This window comes from Mytilus galloprovincialis, chromosome 10 (assembly GCF_965363235.1).
Source record: "Mytilus galloprovincialis chromosome 10, xbMytGall1.hap1.1, whole genome shotgun sequence".
Taxonomy (NCBI): domain Eukaryota; kingdom Metazoa; phylum Mollusca; class Bivalvia; order Mytilida; family Mytilidae; genus Mytilus; species Mytilus galloprovincialis.
This window is the reverse complement of record NC_134847.1, coordinates 35,042,854-35,053,202: the sequence shown is the minus strand read 5'-3', so window position 1 is coordinate 35,053,202 and position 10,349 is coordinate 35,042,854. Positions and strand designations below refer to the sequence as shown.

The window sequence follows — 10,349 nt, the reverse complement described above, 5'->3', positions numbered from 1 at the left end:
TATTTGATAAGGAAATGTGGCTTGAAAGTGAATAAGGATATGTTGATTCATTATCATTGAGGAGCTATGGCTTGATTTTCAATAATGAGATATGGCTTGTAGGTCAATACGGAGACGTGGGTTCATCATCATTTGAGAGATGTGGCTTGACTGTCAATAACGAGATGTGGATTGATTGGCAATAAAGACATGTGACTTTTTTTGTCAATAAAGACATGTTGTATGATTGTCAATAAAGCAACGTGCTACGATTTTCAAGACATACATGTTATTAGGAAAATGTGGTATGATTGTAAATAAGAAGACGTGGTTTAAGTGTAAAAATAATAGACTTGGTTTGAGTGTAAATATTATTTGGTTTAAAAAAGAGACGAAAGATACAAAATGGACATTCAAACTCATATATCGAAAATAAACTGACAATGGCATAGCCAAAAACAAAAACAAAAATAGACCAACAGACAGACGTAAATTCAAACCGAATTGCCTACATTTCACATAACCTGATTCTCCGAACAATCACTTGACATAAAGTTATCCCCATCCAACAAGCTTGAAATAAAATTATACTTAGTTTAATGAAAACATAAATGAATTTTCAAAAACAGCTTCTTATTGAATTTGACATTCAACTTAACTTTACGACTTAAAATAATAATAATATCTAAAACAAAAAATACTATTATTAAAGCTAAACTAATGATTTACAGACATTTTCATTTTGCTAGCTTTAGAGGTATCCTGTCAGTTATGTGTTATGCTATTACCAGTTATTTTAGAAACCTTAACTGAAATAATTTTTTTGTGACATCCAGTAGTTTGGCATGCCACAAAACCAGGTTCAACCCACCATTGTTTCATAAAATGCCCTGTACCAAGTCAAGAAAATGGCCATTGTTACATTATAGTTCGTTTCTGCGTGTTTTACATTTCGAAGTTTTGTCTCTGTTGTGTCGTAGTTCTCTTATATTTGTTACGTTTTCCTCAGTTTTAGTTTGTAACCCGGATTTGTTTTTTCTCTATCGATTTATGAATTTTGAATAGCGGTATACTACTGTTGCCTTTATTCATGAGTGGTTTTTGCCTAGCCTGGAACTTTTGTCGCAGAAAGCTCGACAAAGGGATAGTGATCCGGAGATGGCAGCGGCGGTTGTGGTGGCGGCGGGAAGGTAGAAGACCTGTATGATTCATATTTTGTATATAGATACCTTATTTTACGAAGTTTCCGTCTGTCACATTTCCGTTGTTCTTGACCTCATTTTCATGGTTCAGTGACTACTTTAAAAGAAAAGTTTTTTTTTTTGTATTGGTAATGTCATTCTTAATATGAGTCACATGGTCCGAGACCACAATTGTCGTCCCTTGATTTTCGTTGTGTTGACAGTGGGTTACTTGCCATTAACTTTTATAACCCTTCCAAATTTATTTCTCCATGTTTAATGCAAATTGCAAGTAGGGGGGTGAAATTACACTGTAAAAAAAAATTGGGTCCAGAATTTTAAAGAAAAGTAGTGATTTGGTCCAGGTGAAAAATGTTGAAAAATAGCACTTCGGAAGCTGTCAAAAGATTTCAAGACGCCCTAAAGATAAAATTGTTCATATTTTGAGTTAGAGGCGATGAAGTTTTTTTATAATTTTGATATAATTTGTCCCAAAAGTAGTACAACACACTGTAAAAGTTTCTTTGAGAAAGCGCAGGTGAGATTTTTTTTATTTTCATTTATGTTCTAAAAGAAATGCACTACGAAATAATTGTGGTCTCGGACCACATGGTAAGTATTTTCGGTATGTGCATACCTTGCAAAGTCTTCATATTACCCGTCATGCAGTTTTTATTTGAACTTGATCTCATTTCATGGACCACTGAACAATGTTAAGTTTGCTGGTCAAGTCCATATCCCAGATACTATAACAATAGGTCTAGTATATTGTCTAGAGATTAGTGACCCTATTTTTTTTATTGACTAATTGATAAAACACTTTTATTGAGCATAAACCAAAGTAAACTGAAAATAGAATTTAAAGAAGATACATGTATTATTGGTAGATCAGAACGGAAGGGTATTTCTCAAAGTTCTATTCTCAAAAAATGTCCAAAGACCTTCTATCTCGACTCTTATCTACTAGTATATCTTTAATATGCACAACAGACATTTTTTTAATCATCAGATGAAAAAATGATAATACGAAAAGGAAACAAATCATTGTGTGGATTGATAGAAAAGGAGCCTCAAAAAACGAAAAAAAAAATTCTGCAGATATATAAAGAATAGGAAGTAGTGGGCCTAAAAAATAGAAAAAAAAGGAAAATGGATTAAAAACTAAAGAGAATAGAATTGAAGAACGTTAATTAATATGTAAAATGCACTTACATGATTTTTAATTTATATAAAAAATAAAAGGCTTTTTAAAGTCATGTGATAAATTCATTTGCATAAAATCATGATACGAATATAAAAGGAAACCAGGTGAATTGATGTATATTTACATGACAAATCATTTATCTGTATTCTATTTTCAATTCAAATTATCTCCCATTGAGTACACACACTTAATCATGTGACCATCTACCTTCCTTTCCAAAGGAATGTTCTATTTTAAAGACTGATTAAGGTATGGCACTTGTATCTTTGTGTCTTTGTATTAGACAGTCACAATGTATGGAGACATCCACAAAAACACACTACAGCTGAATGATATAGAATTCCAAGTTTTATTTCCATAATATTTTTTTATTTTGTTTTGATCAACTTTCGATTCAGTTATTTTATTGAATGTGTTCGAACACGTTGATTGTTTTACTTATTTACCTTTTTTAACATTTTTTTTATGTTACCTTCGAGTTTGTATGGAGGTCTGTCTTTTTTTGTTTTTGTTTTTAGTAAATTTTTCTTTATTAATTGTTGTTATAACACAAGAAAAATAAATCGATCGTTGATCGTATTTACCGTGTACATGTTTACTAAATACAGTTGAGCAGTATAATATGTTTTGATTCTTCAATACTGGTTTGCTAAAAAGATTTTTTTTTAAATCATTTGATAAATAAAGTTTCATAAAATCGCGAATATAAAAGGAAACAATGTGCATTGGTGTATATTTACACGAGGAATCATTTATCTCTTATATTCTATTAATAAGTCAAATTATCTCCCCTAGTTTACAAACATTTAATCATGTGACCATTTATCTTCCTTTTCCAAAGAAATATTCTATTTATACATGTAAGACGTATTTAGAAATGTATAATTGTGTCTTTGTTTTATACAGTCTCAATTTACACAGACTCCACACAAATACACACTTCAACTGAAAAATCTACTTTAATTAGGTCTTTCCACCTTTCGTGTGGAAAGACCTATTGATTTTGTTCTGATTATTTTTTTTTTCTTCCGCCTAATTTTTTTCTTGTGGTATAAAAATGTTTCAAAAGATGTCGCTTAGTTTTTTGTATATGAGATCATACAGTCTATACGCTTTTGAAAGTCACCCTGTTTAACCGAACACTTTTCTTTGTAAGAGTTATCTCCCCAAACACTGTTTTTCTTGTTATCAGATCTCCTCCGCAACCGTAAAAGAAAGCGACAAATTTATTTTTCCAAATTGCTTGTTATATCCTCAGGATGTTACGTTTGATTTTGACCGAAGCTTTACGAAGACCCCATATGTGAGTAATTTCCCCTTTTGTATTGAAATAAGTGAAATAAATTTGTAACTGGAAAACCATAAGTGATAGAGGCCTAGGGTCTTTTGATTTGAGGCCGTTGCTCAAAAAGTATGAAAATGAGGTCAAGGTCAAAGGTCAAGGTCATGTTCAAATTTTTGATTTTGGCTTGTTATCTCTTATATTCAGAAATCATACAAGATATCGAAAAAATATTTTCACACAATTGTTAGTTGCGAAATGTCGTAACATGTAAATTTTACTTAAAAGGGTACGTAACATTTAATGCGAGTTTTGCCCCCTTTTATATCTAATATTAGTTGTATGGTAATATAACTCATTAACAATATAAAGTCTAGAGGCCTAGAGTCTTTTGATTTGAGGTCCTTGGTTGATGACCTTGAAATTGAGCTCAAGGTCATAGGTAAATTTAACGTTCTAGATTTTGACCTTTGCTTTTTCCTCTTATATATACATGATAAAACCATGGGACTTTTGGCAAAAAGTTGCAAGCAATGTGAACTTGAAAAAGCCAACCGGAAGTGACCTTTTGTAAACCGGAAGTAGCCATTTTTTGTACTAATTTAATGTAAAAGTATATAGAACCATCTATTTTTGGAATCAGTGTCAAGTAAACTATCAAAACATACCGGAAATAACATCTTTTTAACCGGAAGTAAAAAATGATCTCCCTTATGTATATCTTTTTGCATAGAAACCATATATTTTTGGAATCAGCGTCCAATAAGCTGTCATTTGACGCTAAAATTGACATTTAAAACCGAATTCTAATATTTTCATATAAAAAAGATCCTTACTGGTGGAAAGACCATCAATGGTTCTCTGAACAATTGGTTTTTAATTACTATTATAATGTTTCTTATTTTATTTTTGATCAACTTTAGATTCAACTCTTTTATTGAATACGTTCGAACACGTTGAATGATTTACTATATTTACATGTACCAATGAATGTGGCCTATATTTTAACATTTTTTTATGTTCATGTTTACTAAGTACACACAGTTGATCAGTACAATATGTTTTAATTGCCAAAAACTATATACATGCATTATAAATTGATATTTTTGGTTGCTGATATTCTCCGGTGGCAAATATTTCGTGCATGTCCAACGAGAAAAATTAACCATAAATACAGGTAGATAATTAAGTAGAGGAGACATTTCAATATTTCAGTGTGTTTATGTACGCAATACGTTTTTTTTTGCGTTTTTTTTTTTAATTTCAATACAGTTTTTCTTTAAAAAACCCCCCAAAAAAACCTCTATGTTTCACATATGCTACAATGACCCACGATTATTACGTCAAAATTCAGGTATGGTGGTTTAGACTTGCACTGTTTTATATATTGATATTGTCATCTATATTTCTCCCTCCAGGAAGTGAAAGCCATGTTCAGGTGAAAAACGTGCGGTATGTATAAATATACAGCCAAGTTCGACAGACATAGGGAAATCAAATACATATAGCATCAATTATGGGTGTATAGACAATCTGTTTCGAGGCTACATAACCGTAGCGTATCCTATTTTTCAAATATACATTCAATTATGGGCTGGTAATCCTTATCCATCATATTATAGGTCCTACAATTTCCTGTTTTGATTTTATTTAATTGCGCTCGACTTGAACACGCTTACAATACTAATATTTTTTATTTGCATGTTTTGGTGGGAAGTTAATGTTACTCTAGAATCTGTCAGTTAAATGACCATTTTTAGATAACGATTTGAATAGTATGATAAAGTTTTAATTTAAGAGCATACAATCTATTGTAGGATTATGGCCACCAATTGGAATGTTTGTGGTGTTTGTGAAAATCTTCAGATTACCAAACCTTCAGTAGTATGGTGTTCCGAATGTGACGAAGGACTATGTGGAGAGTGTAAGAATCATCATGCAGTGTCCAAGGGAACAAAAAGCCATGAAACCATTTCTATCGCCGAATACAAAAACTTACCCACCGAGGTCCTGCAAATCTCGCAGACCTGCAAACTTCATAATGAGAAATACGAGCTGTTCTGTACAAAACACGATTGTCCATGCTGTAAAAAATGTGTGAAATCTCACAACGATTGTAAAGGTTTAACTGACATTAATGAACTCATAAAAAACGTCAAAACTTCAAACGCATTAAATGAAATCGAACAAACCGTGAAGGAAGTCGTCGAGAATATTAAACGCCTAAGCACGAACAGGAATGAAAATTTAAAATCTATAGAAAACAAGAAAAAAGAAATTGAAGCAGAAATAAAACAAACCAGGATACAAGTAAATCACCACCTTGATAAACTTCAGGATGACTTAATTAAAGAATTACTGAGAGTTGAACAACACGAAAAAAGCAAAATAGAAAACTTGCTGACTACTCTGAAAAAAAAGGAAATAGAGATGACCCAAGTACAAGAAAACTTTGCCACTATTAAACAACATGCGTCCGAACTTCAAACATTTTTAACCATGAAAGATATGGAAAAACATATTGTAGGTGACGAAAAGTATATTCAGTCGATTACTACGAGTGACTCCACACATCAAGTCAATATTTCATGTCAGATTAATAAGTCTTTACAGCAAATAACAGCCAACGTGCAGAAGTTTGGAGACATTTATGTCAATTCTGATCCATGTGATTTTTCCGTTCAGAAAAGGAAGGACAGACAAGCCCAGATTATGGTAGCTCTTCCAACCAAAAATATCGATAACCTGACTCTGACGTTACAGAAACGTATCAATACAAAGTTGTCACAAGTTTTTGGATGTTCACTGCTTCCTGATTGTAGGATGGTATTCTCCTCTTATAATGACGATAAAATAAGAGTATTTAAGTCTGACGGATCAAAAGATTTCGAAATAAAGGACATTGGTAAAACGTTTGATGTGGAATTTATTGGTGATGATTCTATTGCTGTTACATCCTACGAGTCAAACAAGATTAATATCTTCGACTTAAAGACGCACAAACTGAAGAAATCGATAAAAGTTGATTCATACACTGGTGGAGTAACATACAAAAATGGACATTTAATATATTGTGCCAGAGAAAAAGGAATACAGATGCTCAGTTTAAATAACGGAACCATCACCAATGTGAGCAGTACCAAACTCCATGAATATGCGTACGTAACAACATTTGGTGACAAACTGATCTACACAAATTGGAACAATCACAGTGTAAACTGCTGTGACTACCATGGTAACATACTGTGGACGTTCTGTGATGAAAGTGCTCTGCAATTTCCAGTAGGTATATCTGTAGACAATGATGGTAACGTGTATGTAGCGGGGTATGTTTCTGAAAACGTTGTCGTTATCTCTCCTGATGGACAGCGCTGCAGACAAATTCTCACACGTGGAGAGGGACTTAGCTACCCATTGACTCTGCATTATGACATATCGACCAATGAAGTGTTAGTTGCTAATCAATCCGATGAAGCATTTTTGTATGATGTTAAATGATTAGAAATGAGGAGTGCTTTTTCCAAAATTCAATTTTTTTTTTGTTGATCTCGATTACTAACATCATTTAAAAGGAATAATACTAATTTTTTGTGATCTAATTCAATTTTGTTTAAAGTTATTTGTTAGTGTTACTAACTGGCTGTTCCTGTTTTGGCCCATCATAGATTCGAGTTTATCTGTAATGAACCCGAATCCTGAAGACAGCTTATCGAGAATCTAGAGACAAATATTAGAGAAAATATTAACTTCTTAGGATTCATTATAATTTATAGGTACACGTTTAGGTGAACTATGTTGGTATAAATAAACTACGAAATAACATTTTCAATAAGGTTTATATTTGTAAGGATTAAACTAAAATTTGAAGAAAACGCGAAATAGAATTGAGATGCGGGATATACGTTAATGAGACAAGAACCAAACGTCGACAAGATATACTATAAATACACCACCAGACATTGTTTTACATTCTCTTATCGGGGCTTTTTATAGCTGACTATGCGGTATGGGCTTTGCTCATTGTTGAAGGCCGTACGGTGACCTATAGTTGTTAATGTCTGTGTCATTTTGGTCTTTTGTGGATAGTTGTCTCATTGGCAATCATACCACATCTTCTTTTTTATATATTCAACATGAATAAAACAAAATGGTGGGTCTATGTAAGTGAGAAAACAATCCGTGGCATGATTGTCAATCAGAAGATGTGGTATGATTGTCAATCAGAAGAGGTGGCATGATTGTCAATCAGAAGATGTGGTATGATTGTCAATCAGAAGATGTGGTATGATTGTCAATCAGAAGATGTGGTATGATTGTCAATCAGAAGATGTGGCATGATTGTCAATCAGAAGATGTGGTATGATTGTCAATCAGAAGATGTGGCATATTGTCAATCAGAAGATGTGGCATGATTGTCAATCAGAAGATGTGGTATGATTTGTCAATCAGAAGATGTGGTATGATTGTCAATCAGAAGATGTGGCATGATTATCAATCAGAAGATGTGGTATGATTGTCAATCAGAAGATGTGGCATGATTGTCAATCAGAAGATGTGGTATGATTGTCACGAAAGAGATTTGGCTTGATTTTCAATAAAGAGATGTGGTATGATTTTCCATAATGAGATGTGGTATGATTGCAATAAAGAGATGTCGTAATTGTAAATATAAATAAATAGTAAAATGTGATTTGATTGTCAATAAGAAGATATGACAGGATTGAGTATGTGTGGCTAGATTGATAATAATAGTTATAAGAGACCGTAAACCAAAGACAACATATAATGAAAAGAATCAATATTAATATAAGACGTTGTATGATTGCCTTTCAAAAGATACATTCTATGGGTATAATTGATAGTTAGGAGAGGCAGTTACGATTGTCAAAAAGCTGATGTGGTTTTAATGTTATTAAGGAGATGTTGTCTATTAATCATTAAAGAGATGTAGTTTAAAGGTCAGTGGGAGATGTGACTTGATGTCAATAAGGAGATGTGGCTTGCAGTTTTATAAGGAGAAGTGGCTTGATTGGCAATCAGGAGATGTGGTTAAATTGTCAATAATGATATGTGGCTTGAAGCTCAATGAGGAGATGTAGCGCAAAGGTAAATAGGGAGCTGTGGCTTGTTCTTCGATAAGGAAATGTGGCTTGAAAGTGAATAAGGATATGTTGATTCATTATCATTGAGGAGCTATGGCTTTATTTTCAATAATGAGATATGGCTTGTAGGTCAATACGGAGACGTGGTTTCATTATCATTTGAGATATGTGGCTATACTGTCAATAACGAGAAGTGGCTTGATTGGCAACAAGGACATGTGACTTGTTTGTCAATAAAGACATGCGGTATGATTGTCAATAAAGCAACGTGCTAAGATTTTCAAGACATACATGTAATTAGGAAAATGTGGTATGATTGTAAATAAGAAGACGTGGTTTAAGTGTAAATAGATAGACTTGGTTTGAGTGTAAATATTATTTGGTTTAAAAAAGAGACGAAAGATACAAAATGAACATTCAAACTCATAAATCGAAAATAAACTGACAATGGCATAGCAAAAAAAAAAAAAAAAAAAAGACCAACAGACGTAAATTCAAATCGAATGGCCTACATTTCACATAACCTGATTCTCTGAACAATCACTTGACATAAAGTTATCCCCATCCAACAAGCTTGATATAAAATTATACTTAGTTTAATGAAAACATAAATGAATTTTCTTAAATAATAATGATATCTTAAACAAAAAAGACTATTATTGAAGCTAAACTAATGATTTACAGACATTTTCATTTTGCTAGCTTTACAGGTATCCTGTCAGTTATGTGTTATGCTATTACCAGTTATTTTAGAAACCTTAATTGAAATTATTTCTTTGTGACATCCAGTAATACATTTCTATGTGTGACAACCAACCTTTTCATCATGCTAAGTGAAAATTAGCAAAAAATAAATTCACAAAAATACCTGTCTCCGAGGAACATTCAAAAGAAAGTCCGTAATCAAATGGCATAATCAAAAGCTCAAACACTTCATGAAAAACAACTGTCATATTCCTGACGTGGTACAGGGCTTGTTTTAAAGCTAGCTAAACCTCTTACTTTATGACAGTCGCATCACAAGAAGCTTTTCTGCACTCTAAATCATCTCTTGAAAAATCTTCACGCTAAGAATCCTTTTATTACTTTTGAAACTGTCCACAATATTATTATATACTTGCCCTCTTTTGCTTTTTCTATCGTGTTTTAAAGTAGCTTTATATCACTGAATATAATCAATTGTATATTCTGTAACTATATCTACAGATAGATAGACATAAACTATTGTACAATGTATTTTAAAGATACGAGTGAAAAATTATATTAAAAAACACACTGTTTATCCACGCTTAATTATGTAACATGTTTCAATTTTACATTATTTAATAAAACTTTTGCGATATAAAATAGTTGTGAAGCAGTTGAACCGTTCGTAAAGTAATTCGAACCACACGATAAAATTATAATTTCATTTATTTCCAAGTGACAGTTTATTCTTATTATCTTTATGTTGATCGGATTGAAACATATTATTTTGAGATTATCTCATAAGGTTTTGATACATTAAAATTAAGTGTAATGCAAATGGAACAATAAGAACACATATTTATAAAAAAAATCTGATAGGAAAATAAACGGAAGATATTCAGCATAATTTGAAT

At 32.2% G+C, this 10,349-nt stretch overlaps 1 long non-coding RNA gene across 1 annotated transcript; it reads left to right on the top strand.

Moving 5' to 3' along the window:
- The first annotated feature begins 2,548 nt into the window (after nucleotides 1-2,548).
- On the top strand, nucleotides 2,549-7,478 carry LOC143047453 (uncharacterized). Its single transcript, XR_012969554.1, has 2 exons — nucleotides 2,549-2,613; nucleotides 5,464-7,478. It is a non-coding gene; the product is annotated as an uncharacterized LOC143047453 (long non-coding RNA).
- The last annotated feature ends 2,871 nt before the right edge of the window (nucleotides 7,479-10,349 follow it).